We start from the raw sequence: 14080 nt of genomic DNA, 5'->3' as shown, positions 1-14080 counted from the left end.
AGAACACAGGCATCAGGGCACTGTACAATGGACTGATACACACATGACAGTTGTACATGAGTGCCAGTGTCAAACTTCAGACATGGCATCACACTCCCTAACACACATGTCATTTCTACTCACACACATGAGCAATTCCACAGCAATATTGCACCAGGCAGCAACATCCATACACATACAACAGCATCAGCATCCGAAGGTGAGCCTTACGTCACATGAAATACGGGGAGTACACAACACATGCACACACACCAACACACTTACATGCATATGTGCATGTCCACCAACTGTCAGAGTGATGAGATTGCCATCCATGTCACATCTGCCATTCAAAGAGCAAAACACTATTACTTACAAAAGTATCAAATTATTTTATTTATCATGATACAAAAATTTGAACAAGTCAATTAATGGCATTCTACTTTGTAGAGCATCAATAAATCACGTAACACACCAGCATAGATGAACAAATAACTGTGACTAAAATACATCCATCTCAACAAACATTCATAGTGCAGCATCCAAACCATACATCATACATAGTGACATTCAACCAACCAACAATGGCTAAAAAGATAACTAAATTAATCAACATTATTTGCCAATTGGGAGTGGGACAAACATTCATCACATCCCATTTGATTATTTTAATGTTTACAAATGTATTAAACAAACAGCAATAGAATTCATTAAAAACAATCTATCACAAGGGCGGATCTGTGAGGAGAAGTGTTATGTAGATCACATCCCTAAAAGAATGAACTCAACCGGTTTCGACGTAGAGTGTGTAGTAAACAACGTCTTCATCAGGAGATACAAAGCGAGAAGCTGCAGAAAAAGAACATTACTACATAAATATGCGGCAGTGTCCCATCACATGAACTAAACTCAACAATAGATTGTATATAGCCACCATGTGCCACCTGTTACGAACCAATAAAACTAGACATTTGTGCTGGGGAAGTATATCTAAATGAGAACAACCCCAGAAGCAGGGTTTTATTTAGAAAAACCAGAGGCGAGGCACCGACCCTGAGAGTGTAAAAAATAATTAAAATTAATAAGGTGCACCATAGGGGCCACAAAGGTCGAAATAGCCCAGACAGGAAAACACTAGACACCCCCACATGCGGCATAAAAATATCATGGCTAAATAGATGCAATATGCTAGACTAAACAAACCTTATATAAGTAGCCATTAATATGCAAAATGCCAAAGATGGATCGTATGCTGGAATCGTATCGCCAATGGAGTTGTGACTAGTGGAAAATGAGAAGTTGATTGAAGCACACATAAGGTAAAAAAGTGACTACAACAACCAAAGGAATCAAATGTGAGCGGTCAATTGTTACCTGTAGTTAACATGACACTGCTCTCAGTAGCCCCCTTCAAAGATTATGGTACGATGGCTTTCTGGAGGGTGATGCAACGAAGCAAATCGTGTCAGCAGATGTGCGCCTAGTGTACTATCAAACAAAAAATAATATTAGCCTAAACCGCACATGACAAAATCAAACTAAAGATATCCCAATAGAGTCATATACAGTTAAAAAAGTTTAAAAAGTGGCTACTAATTGAAAAATTAGCTGGCTGCTGGCAGAAGTCTGACAGACGAACTGTATACACAGGCATAAGTACGTAAATGAGAAGTGTCTATGATACTGCAGGCTAAGTAAAGCACAAATCTTCATATACAAATGCAGCCGAACTTGTATATTCATATAGACGACAAAACTTCGTCTCAGAACAAGGATTGTACAATACTAAAGCGGCAGTGTGAAGAGCAGCAGATCATGTTCGTACTTACTTGAAGTTAACACCCGGATTGGCGTGGGCGGCTGGAGTTACTGAGCACAGCCTAGCCGTAAATCTCAATGACCATGCTACATCGGCCGTGTGCAAGCAGCCGACTGAAGCCGTCGCTGCTGTGGACGTAAGTCACGTGGAAGATCACGTATCCTCAGTGGGAACGTGTTGCGTGTGCGTAACGAACCCAAAACACGCCCAATTTAAAAACTCTATACAAGAAGGAGCAGTGTGACTCATAGAGGTGACATGGAACTAGAATGGAAACTATGTACACCATACAATATCTGTACAAAGAAATTATCTATCTGCTATTGAACTCCCATGTTTCCATGGAGTTCAGGCCTTTATGGAGGGTGCCTAAATTAAAAATCCACATTTGTTCTTTGTAGGCCAATTTGTTGGCAGTATGCACATGGCCACTTACTGTGATTTTTTCGATGCAAAACCATCTTAGTGAATCTGCATCATGCCCCATCTCGAAAAAATGGGAAACCAGGGGGGCAGTAAAACAACGCACCCTGATCTTGGAACGATGTTCATTGATGCGCACATGTACCTCCCTGGAAGTCTTGCCTATATAGAACAGATTACATGGGCACTGAATGGCATATACAACATTCTTGCTTTTACAAGTGGTGAATGTATGCAAGTCCCATCTTCTGCCAGCATTCTCAAAGTGTGTAATTTTTTGGGAAAATCTGCAGGCCATACAAGAGGTACAAGGGTAATGACCTACCACAGGTTGAAGGTTAACATCCCTAACCACGTTACCTTGTAATGGTAACCTGTTGGCTCTCGTGAGTTTCTGCGCCAGGCTCTTGCCCTTTTTAAAGGCAAAAAGAGGTTTATGCAAGTTAATCTCAGCAGAATTCAGAATTCTCCAATTTTTAAGGATGATACCCTTAATAGACTCACTGAATTTGCAGAATGTAGAAACACAGACAATTTGTTCTCTCTCTTTGTTTTTGGGGTGTACACTAAGTAGGGCATCCCGGTTGGTATACCGCGCTCTTTTTCTGGAATGTTTGATCAATTTTTTGGGGTAACCCCGAAGTAACAATCTGGCTTGTAGTACATCTGCATGTTTGTCAAAATTGGAAATATTAGTGCAATTACGTCGTAACCGTAAAAACATACCATACGGTAAATTCCGTAGTAGGCTTTTTGGGTGTTGGCTCTTGAATTGCAAAGTTGTATTGCGTTCTGTAGGTTTTCTATATAATTCTGTTTGTAAGCATCCTTCATCCACAAAAATGGATAAATCAAGGAACGCAATCCTAGAGGTGGAAAATTCAAAAGTGAATTTAAGATTGGGATCTACCTGATTCAGCCAAACCATAAATGTATTCAATGTAGCAGAGCCGCCCTCCCACAGCATTAAGATGTCGTCTATGTAGCGACGATACAACTTAATATGTTTGACAAAGGGGTTGGTGACGCTAAGCACATGATTTTCTTCAAACAAAGACATGAAAATGATGGCCAAGTTAGGAGCAAAAGTGCAGCCCATCGCCGTACCCTTAGTTTGCAAAAAGTAGGCATCCTTAAACTTAAAAAAACTATTGGACAGCACTAGTTCAACACAATTAATAAGGAATTCAGTAGGAAATCAAAAGGGCGTGCTTCAACCAGATTTATAACATCCCTAGAGTCCAAAAGAAACGTGGGAGTGGCCATAGCAAGTGAACTTCATGAAGGATTCTTGTCCTCTAAGGAGTGTGAGTTCATTAATTCGTCTGAAGAGAGAATTCCGCTCTTTTACATTATTCCTAAAGTACACAAGGACACTCTGAAACCTCCCGGTCGTCCCATTGTTTCTGGCTGCAGTTCCATTTTAGAGCCTCTGTCCAAATATATAGACACCTTTATTAAACCACTTGCTATGGCCACTCCCACGTTTCTTTTGGACTCTAGGGATGTTATAAATCTGGTTGAAGCACGCCCTTTTGATTCCTCCACACAAATTTTGGTCTCTTTGGATATTGAGGCGCTTTATACTAACATCCCTCAAGACAAAGCTGCCTCGAGTCTACGCATTATGCTAGACAGACGGCCTTTACCTCATGCTGTCCCTACTGAATTCCTTATTAATTGTGTTGAACTAGTGCTGTCCAATAGTTTTTTTAAGTTTAAGGATGCCTACTTTTTGCAAACTAAGGGTACGGCGATGGGCTGCACTTTTGCTCCTAACTTGGCCATCATTTTCATGTCTTTGTTTGAAGAAAATCATGTGCTTAGCGTCACCAACCCCTTTGTCAAACATATTAAGTTGTATCGTCGCTACATAGACGACATCTTAATGCTGTGGGAGGGCGACTCTGCTACATTGAATACATTTATGGTTTGGCTGAATCAGGTAGATCCCAATCTTAAATTCACTTTTGAATTTTCCACCTCTAGGATTGCGTTCCTTGATTTATCCATTTTTGTGAATGAAGGATGCTTACAAACAGAATTATATAGAAAACCTACAGAACGCAATACAACTTTGCAATTCAAGAGCCAACACCCAAAAAGCCTACTACGGAATTTACTGCATGGTATGTTTTTACGGTTACGACGTAATTGCACTAATATTTCCAATTTTGACAAACATGCAGATGTACTACAAGCCAGATTGTTACTTCGGGGTTACCCCAAAAAATTGATCAAACATTCCAGAAAAAGAGCGCGGTATACCAACCGGGATGCCCTACTTAGTGTACGCCCCAAAAACAAAGAGAGAGAACAAATTGTCTGTGTTTCTACATTCTGCAAATTCAGTGAGTCTATTAAGGGTATCATCCTTAAAAATTGGAGAATTCTGAATTCTGCTGAGATTAACTTGCATAAACCTCTTTTTGCCTTTAAAAAGGGCAAGAGCCTGGCGCAGAAACTCACGAGAGCCAACAGGTTACCATTACAAAGTAACGTGGTTAGGGATGTTAACTTTCAACCTGTGGTAGGTCATTACCCTTGTACCTCTTGTATGGCCTGCAGATTTTCCCAAAAAATGACACACTTTGAGAATGCTGGCAGAAGATGGGACTTGCGTACATTCACCACTTGTAAAAGCAAGAATGTTGTATATGCCATTCAGTGCCCATGTAATCTGTTCTATATAGGCAAGACTTCCAGGGAGGTACATGTGCGCATCAATGAACATCGTTCCAAGATCAGGATGAGTTGTTTTACTGCCCCCCTGGTTTCCCATTTTTTCGAGATGGGGCATGATGCAGATTCACTAAGATGGTTTTGCATCGAAAAAATCACAGCAAGTGGCCATGTGCATACTGTCAACAAATTGGCCTACAAAGAACAAATGTGGATTTTTAATTTAGGCACCCTCCATAAAGGCCTGAACTCCATGGAAACATGGGAGTTCAATAGCAGATAGATAATTTCTTTGTACAGATATTGTATGGTGTACATATTGTGAGGCGCTTTATACTAACATCCCTCAAGACAAAGCTGCCTCCAGTCTACGCATTATGCTAGACAGACGGCCTTTACCTCATGCTGTCCCTACTGAATTCCTTATTAATTGTGTTGAACTAGTGCTGTCCAATAGTTTTTTAAGTTTAAGGATGCCTACTTTTTGCAAACTAAGGGTACGGCGATGGGCTGCACTTTTGCTCCTAACTTGGCCATCATTTTCATGTCTTTGTTTGAAGAAAATCATGTGCTTAGCGTCACCAACCCCTTTGTCAAACATATTAAGTTGTATCGTCGCTACATAGACGACATCTTAATGCTGTGGGAGGGCGACTCTGCTACATTGAATACATTTATGGTTTGGCTGAATCAGGTAGATCCCAATCTTAAATTCACTTTTGAATTTTCCATCTCTAGGATTGCGTTCCTTGATTTATCCATTTTTGTGGATGAAGGATGCTTACAAACAGAATTATATAGAAAACCTACAGAACGCAATACAACTTTGCAATTCAAGAGCCAACACCCAAAAAGCCTACTACGGAATTTACTGTATGGTATGTTTTTACGGTTACGACGTAATTGCACTAATATTTCCAATTTTGACAAACATGCAGATGTACTACAAGCCAGATTGTTACTTCGGGGTTACCCCAAAAAATTGATCAAACATTCCAGAAAAAGAGCGCGGTATACCAACCGGGATGCCCTACTTAGTGTACGCCCCAAAAACAAAGAGAGAGAACAAATTGTCTGTGTTTCTACATTCTGCAAATTCAGTGAGTCTATTAAGGGTATCATCCTTAAAAATTGGAGAATTCTGAATTCTGCTGAGATTAACTTAACTGAGTTTCCATTCTAGTTCCATGTCACCTCTATGAGTCACACTGCTCCTTCTTGTATAGAGTTTTTAAATTGGGCGTGTTTTGGGTTCGTTACGCACACGCAACACGTTCCCACTGAGGATACGTGATCTTCCACGTGACTTACGTCCACAGCAGCGACGGCTTCAGTCGGCTGCTTGCACACAGCCGATGTAGCATGGTCATTGAGATTTACGGCTAGGCTGTGCTCAGTAACTCCAGCCGCCCACGCCAATCCGGGTGTTAACTTCAAGTAAGTACGAACATGATCTGCTGCTCTTCACACTGCCGCTTTAGTATTGTACAATCCTTGTTCTGAGACGAAGTTTTGTCGTCTATATGAATATACAAGTTCGGCTGCATTTGTATATGAAGATTCGTGCTTTACTTAGCCTGCAGTATCATAGACACTTCTCATTTACGTACTTATGCCTGCGTATACAGTTCGTCTGTCAGACTTCTGCCAGCAGCCAGCTAATTTTTCAATTAGTAGCCACTTTTTAAACTTTTTTAACTGTATATGACTCTATTGGGATATCTTTAGTTTGATTTTGTCATGTGCGGTTTAGGCTAATATTATTTTTTGTTTGATAGTACACTAGGCGCACATCTGCTGACACGATTTGCTTCGTTGCATCACCCTCCAGAAAGCCATCGTACCATAATCTTTGAAGGGGGCTACTGAGAGCAGTGTCATGTTAACTACAGGTAACAATTGACCGCTCGCATTTGATTCCTTTGGTTGTTGTAGTCACTTTTTTACCTTATGTGTGCTTCAATCAACTTCTCATTTTCCACTAGTCACAACTCCATTGGCGATACGATTCCAGCATACGATCCATCTTTGGCATTTTGCATATTAATGGCTACTTATACAAGGTTTGTTTAGTCTAGCATATTGCATCTATTTAGCCATGATATTTTTATGCCGCATGTGGGGGTGTCTAGTGTTTTCCTGTCTGGGCTATTTCGACCTTTGTGGCCCCTATGGTGCACCTTATTAATTTTAATTATTTTTTACACTCTCAGGGTCGGTGCCTCGCCTCTGGTTTTTCTAAATAAAACCCTGCTTCTGGGGTTGTTCTCATTTAGATATACTTCCCCAGCACAAATGTCTAGTTTTATTGGTTCGTAACAGGTGGCACATGGTGGCTATATACAATCTATTGTTGAGTTTAGTTCATGTGATGGGACACTGCCGCATATTTATGTAGTAATGTTCTTTTTCTGCAGCTTCTCGCTTTGTATCTCCTGATGAAGACGTTGTTTACTACACACTCTACGTCGAAACCGGTTGAGTTCATTCTTTTAGGGATGTGATCTACATAACACTTCTCCTCACAGATCCGCCCTTGTGATAGATTGTTTTTAATGAATTCTATTGCTGTTTGTTTAATACATTTGTAAACATTAAAATAATCAAATGGGATGTGATGAATGTTTGTCCCACTCCCAATTGGCAAATAATGTTGATTAATTTAGTTATCTTTTTAGCCATTGTTGGTTGGTTGAATGTCACTATGTATGATGTATGGTTTGGATGCTGCACTATGAATGTTTGTTGAGATGGATGTATTTTAGTCACAGTTATTTGTTCATCTATGCTGGTGTGTTACGTGATTTATTGATGCTCTACAAAGTAGAATGCCATTAATTGACTTGTTCAAATTTTTGTATCATGATAAATAAAATAATTTGATACTTTTGTAAGTAATAGTGTTTTGCTCTCTGGATATCTCTTCAGTTTCTCGTTTTACGATAATACTCTGGTCCAGAGGATAGAGTTTTCCTGCATCTTTCCGCTTTTGCACATCTGCCATTCAGCCTTCTACATGTCAGTGCCACATGCATCCATGTTGCATCACAGTTGCACACTTGTCAAATACACACACATGCACATGTACACAGTGCAGATACATGCAGCTGGAACCACCATCCATGTGTATCACCACAACCATGCCAACGTACATACACAGTAATTCAAACATGTATGCTCCCACACCTGCATTTGGCCTGCATGCTTACCAACACATACACCTTCCATGTGTTTCACACATGAGAGGACTCACATGTGTCAGCCTCACGCCCCTGTACATACACATCCATACATGGCCCTACAAAAACACATGTGCAACCTGCACACTACTGGCACACCACGACATGCACAGCATCCAATCAGTATGCATGTACACTTACCGCTCGCCTCCAGACGGGTCTGCCTCTCAAGGACCTGGACGTGGAGCACTGGGCATATGCGTTCTAGGACCCTGATTTGGTGGTCGGACAGGTGGCCCCGATGCCCCTTGGAATCCGTTGCCTTCAAGAGGCGCCGGGCCTTGTCGAGTGTCCTGGACCTGAGTCCTCCCAGTGCTTCTTGACATGTTTGATGTCACGGACTGCCACCCCCTCCTCGTTGATGGCAGTCACCATGTCCATCCAGATCCTGGTCCGTCCTTCATAGTCGGCGCGCAAACTTCCAAAGAGGGCATCATACTGCCCCAGGACTTGCTCCACCAGGACACCAACTTCCCTGGCACTGAAGCTGATGGCTCTCTGCCTCTCTGGCTGACGGTTGCCAGTGGTGCCAGATAGTGGTGTGCCCGACATGGCAACCCCAGAGGCAGGTGTGGGTGGGCAACTGGGTCCTGGGGCTGGGCTGTGGAGTGATGGTATCCCAGTCGGGAGTCTTCAGTTGCAGCAGGGGTGGTCACAACAACTGCACCCCTGCAGATGGCTGATGTGCAGGCAGCAAATAGCAGGGCATGTGGGCAGCACGCAGGCAGGCAGGAGCAGATGGCAGGTAGGAGCATGCTCGGGGCTCTGGGGGGCAGTAATTTGGCCTTCTGGGCAGGAGTGTGGTCTTCCGTGTGTTGTTGCATGGCCAGCTTGATACGGAGTGATTTGGCACGTGAAAATCTTGCACGTCTGCGTGTAATAAGAGGAAAGGCCCTTAGCGCGTAAGCGCGTCTGTGATGTTACGCGCGCGGGCGTTTCCCTCGTGTCGTGGCATATATATATATATATATATATATATACGGTCAATTGTGAAAAGGTCAATTGTGACCCTTTAAATTCGGTCAATTGTTCATTCGAACATTTGTAAACGAACAATTTGGGTAATACCGTTCTGTGCATTCTATTAAATTCAGTCTCACACATGAGTCAGACACTTCAGTATCACACCCTTGGCACCAGTTAAAATTCAGACCTTTGCTAAAATGTGGTTGATGAAACTTGAAGCTACCCTTGTTGAATTTCAGAATAGGGAAAATAATTTCCCTAATACATTTCCCTACAGGTATTGCAGAGCGATTCCTTGAGATGACTAGGCAGTTGTATACTTCTCCAATGGCCTTGATGATGATGAATAGCTTCACCTCTAATCTCCTCCTCCTTGGGCTGGGGGACATGGCAGGGCTGCCCACTCTGTGGGTTGTTGTTCATGATCCCCATGGAGCCCATATCAGCCACTGCAAGGGCAGATGCAGCTATCGTTAATCTCATAACAGTGCTTGCCAGAATCAGTGGCCTGTATGTCAATAGCCTTCTGCTAGTCTTGAAGGATGCTTCTGCCTCATTGCATCCTATATTATTATTATTATTATTATTATTATTATTATTATTATTATTTTGCAAGTGATAAAGGACTAGGGATACAAAGTGAACTGGTCCAAATATGAAATTCTGCTAATGAAGAAGGCATTTAAGGGCATATACTAGACAACCTCCATTTTACCTGGTGCTCAAAGAGGAGCAAATACCTTGTATTGTCGGTTAGATCAGGCTTTTCAGACATATGGTCCATACAAGTGATCTGCTGGAAAAGCACAGAGACCTCTTTGTTTGATGAAACATCCTGACACTATCCTTGTGAGGTAACACCAATATAATCCAGACAGTAGATGCCCCCAAAGTGAATCACATTATGTTGGTGCACCCCATGAAGGTACCCGGGCGGGTATCTGCCAAACTCTACAAGATGATATGCAAGTTCATATGGGACGGGAAACCTGCTTGAATGGCTCTCCGTATGCCTCTACTCAGTGAATCTAGTGCAGGCCTGGGACTAGGTACAACTCAAGACACAACTTCAAATGGACTGTGACAAAAATGAAGATCCATGAGGCGATATAGAGGACTCAGGCACATTGCCATCACAGGCTTTGGTGACACTGGTAAACGTGCGGAAAAAAGGATAATGTTACAGAATTCCAGAAGGATTACTGGACCCAGAATTCTAAGCGGTGGGTTTGTGATCTATAGTAGAATGTAGTCAGTGTATTGAATCTAGACGAATGTAGAACTTTGCCATTCTATAGAATCTAGGCAAATGTAAAAGGTAGCCAGTTTATTGAATCTAGGTGAATGTAGAAAGTAGCCAGTGTATTGAATCTAGGTGAATGTAGAAGGTAGCCATTGTAATGAATGTAGGTGACTGTAGATTAGCACCCGGCACAGGGAACCAGCCAATCAGCTAGTTAGGAACATAGGCTGAAACCTACAATCCCAGCCCGCATTGCAAGACGCCTGATGGCTGGTTCCCCCGGCTGCCATCTTTCCCTCACCCTCCGCCCCCTTATTTTTTTCTTTGTCCTTTGCATTTCCGAGCCCATTCCCCAACCCCACTTACCTGTTTGTTGCAACGGTGCATGCCGCCTTCCAGCTTCTCCAGCCGGAACAGAAATGGAAGAGGGGCTCCATATGGAGCCCCAGCTTCCCTTTCCATGTCGGCCATCTTAGAACAGTATTTTCAGTCATCGAGCGGGATGTGCGAGGTGTCCCATTCAATGACTGAAAATACTTTTTTTTAGCATCCTGGTTTACTGCTTTGGTAACCCGGGGTGCTAATGACATTAAGCCCCTGTTCCAAGGGCTAGAATGGGGGGTAACTGCCCAGAGACCTTGTTAATATGCCACAATGTAGCCATTGTATGAAATCGAGGTGAGTGCAGAATGTCGCCATTGTATTGAATCTAGGCAAATGTCAAATGTAGCCATTGTAGTGAATCCAGTGCAGCCATTCTATTGAGTACAGGTGTGTGTGAAATGTAGCCATTGAATTAAATCTGAGTGATTTTAGGGTGTGGTAAATGTATTGAACCTATCACACGTTATGCTTATGGACTTTAGCTGAAGGCATGGCCATTCTCCCGCACGCATCTGCTATCATACAGTACTCTAAGATACTTTGCACAACACCTCAGCCATGAAAATGCAGTTACCCATCATGACAAAAATGTGATATGTAGCTATACACATAATGAATGCCGTTTCTCGCATCCTCCCTTTATATTACCTCTCACCAGCCATCCACACGCCAACTCGGCATGGGTGGTTAGCGGGGGCTTGGCCACCACCCCATTTCCTTGTAACAGCTTAAATGCATACATGCATACTATAATTCATCGAATTTCCCATACTTGGACTTCGGTCCCCCCAAGGGCGTTCAAACTACATCGTGCTGTCACCGTACCTTTGCTGAAAGGCGCTATACGAATGACACATTACATTACATCCATTACGCTTCTTCAAAACTTGAAGCTGGCTGAATTCAACCAATGCAGATCAATTTCATCCTCTGTTCTGGGCCAACAGAAATCTATGTGGGGAGAAGTATATTGATAATGTTTGCAAGGCAGAAGGCTGACTGTCTTTTGATATCCTGCAATGGACCTTTAGCCTAAATGGCTGGACAGTAAGAGCGCCAGCAACAGCAGTCTTTAACCTGTGCCATGCATACGTTTTTGTCCGAATTAAAGGATTAATTGAGCTCCATGTTTCTATGTTTGTTAGTCCTTGTCGCACCCATATGCCTCTGGGTTCTGCGCAGCGCATTATAAAGTTATAAAGTAAAGTAAGCAAGTTTCTGGGTCAGAAGGCTGAGAACATGGGAGAGTTGTTTGGGGGCTCCCAAAGTCCTGGGACCCTTTTCAAATTAAAAGGTTGAAAGGTGGCTTGATGCCGCCTCTGACAGGAAAGAACTGTTGTGTTTTTATGCAAAGGCAAGCAAGTGTCTAGAGACCTCGGAGCACAAGCATGTCAGGTAAAAATATTGGATGGACCAAACAGAATGCATGTTAAACTGTTCTTGAAGTTTCTGAGAGGTACTGACTCCTTCTGGATTTGTCGCGATGCTTTTGGTTCTTAGATAGATGTGTTTGGGGAGTGTGGAAGGGCTCAGATCATCAGGGCCATTCTGTGCATGGAAGCCCCTGGAATGTTTCATACCTATGTACTGACAGTTCAGATGAGCTGTCTGTGGTAATTAAGGATGACGTGTCACACTGTAGTCTTCGGGTATGCACATACACCTTTACTACCGCTGCTCATAGACTCTGTGCGGGATACATCCGCGTCCCATCCAGCCAGTATCCATCTCTCGCTCTCTAATGGCTCCTCAGGCACCTCCTACATCACTGCACGCTCTCAACATTCCAACCACTCTACCCCACGAGGACAAGTATACATCACAACACTTCTCCCCCAGTAAGAACTACAAGAAGCGTAAGAAGAGTAACAACCAATGGATACCTCAAGAACCAACATTTATAACACCCCTCCGCCCATTATGCGATCCTGAAACACTTCATAGGAAACAACAGAACGAAAGAGGAAACCTGCAACCAAAATGGAAAAATACCTCCACAAACCACTGCACCTGCCCACAACGTGTGGCCACCACGCACTCAACAGGTACGCCCACCACACCTTCCAAGCAAATAAAAGACACATAACGGCAACAGAGCTACCCCACCATAAGGCAACCCAACCAGAACCATACCAATAACAATACCAATCAGCACTCCATCAACCAGCGCAAAAATTAAAGGTAACCACCCCAAGTGAGGCCCAATAGCAGGTACAAAGAAAACCCCTACTCAAACTCTGTACCAAATACCCACTAACTAGCTCCCACAAGCAACGTACACAGAACCAACCGGGCACCAACCAACAAGAACGAAAAACAATAAAACAAATATCCACCGGTCCAGAGCTGCCCCTCAGAACTGGGCCTACCATGCCCACTATCCAGTCAAACTACAACATTAACTAACTTCCTAAACCGACAGCGCACCAACAACCTTCCGCCCCGAGCTGCCCCCCGGGACTTCGAGCCTGCCACGCCCAAGCACGAACCAACCCTGACCAGGGCAACAACAAGCACAACAACCCGATATGATGCCCAACAATTCCTAATATGAAACCGACCAAATCCAGAACTCCCAGCATAACAAACGAACCAATACTTTGACGCTAACCCCTGCAGACATGCTCCACTCAATACATCCCCAGCAAAACCTCTAGTCGCAGCCGCCAGCCACCACTAACCATGTGTGACCCCTAGTCACCGCCACCACTAACCACGTGTGACCCCTAGTCACAGCCACCACTAAACACGTGTGACCCCTGGTTACAGCCACCCTAACCAACGCACGACTCGTAGTCACAGCCCAAATACCATCGCCCCAGATACAACAACAGGAGCCGGCCAGAACCCTGGTGCACATCCGAGCAAAACAAGCCACTCACTCTCACACCACACCAACAATGAGTGAGCTCATACTAAACATTCCACATCACGTATAACAGCGCACTCAAACTGCACCCACAGACACTCCAAATAACCATGCCCCGGAACTCTCAAACCAGGACACATGGAGTTGTAAACACGGAACTGCAAGCACATCTTAACTAACGGCATACTGTCTCGAACCATTGAGGAATCTTCCACCCTCATGTCTGCCACAAAGGCAACCATTAATAGATGATGAATCTCCCACCCTCATGTCCGCCCGCAGGGGCAATGATCACCCAATGAGGAATCTCCCGCCCTCATGTCCGCACACAGGGGCAATGAACACCCAATGAGGAATCTCCCACCCTCATGTCCGCACACAGGGGCAATGATCACCCAATGAGGAATCTCCCACCCTCATGTCCGCACACAGGGGCAATGATCACCCAATGAGGAATCTCCCACCCTCATGTCCAC

General features: G+C 43.5%; 1 long non-coding RNA gene across 1 annotated transcript; it reads right to left on the bottom strand.

The window, feature by feature from the left end:
- Nucleotides 1-708: 708 nt before the first annotated feature.
- LOC138520119 (uncharacterized) lies at nucleotides 709-1895 on the bottom strand. The gene is made up of 3 exons (XR_011282799.1): nucleotides 1809-1895; nucleotides 1354-1467; nucleotides 709-1260 (listed from the first exon to the last, which is right to left on the bottom strand). It is a non-coding gene; the product is annotated as an uncharacterized lncRNA (long non-coding RNA).
- Between the last annotated feature and the right edge of the window lie 12185 nt (nucleotides 1896-14080).

This window comes from Ambystoma mexicanum, chromosome 13 (genome assembly GCF_040938575.1).
Source record: "Ambystoma mexicanum isolate Mex_15411 chromosome 13, UKY_AmexF1_1, whole genome shotgun sequence".
NCBI classification, from domain to species: Eukaryota; Metazoa; Chordata; class Amphibia; order Caudata; family Ambystomatidae; genus Ambystoma; species Ambystoma mexicanum.
Note: the sequence above shows the minus strand (reverse complement) of the source record. Positions and strands in the feature narration are given on the sequence as shown.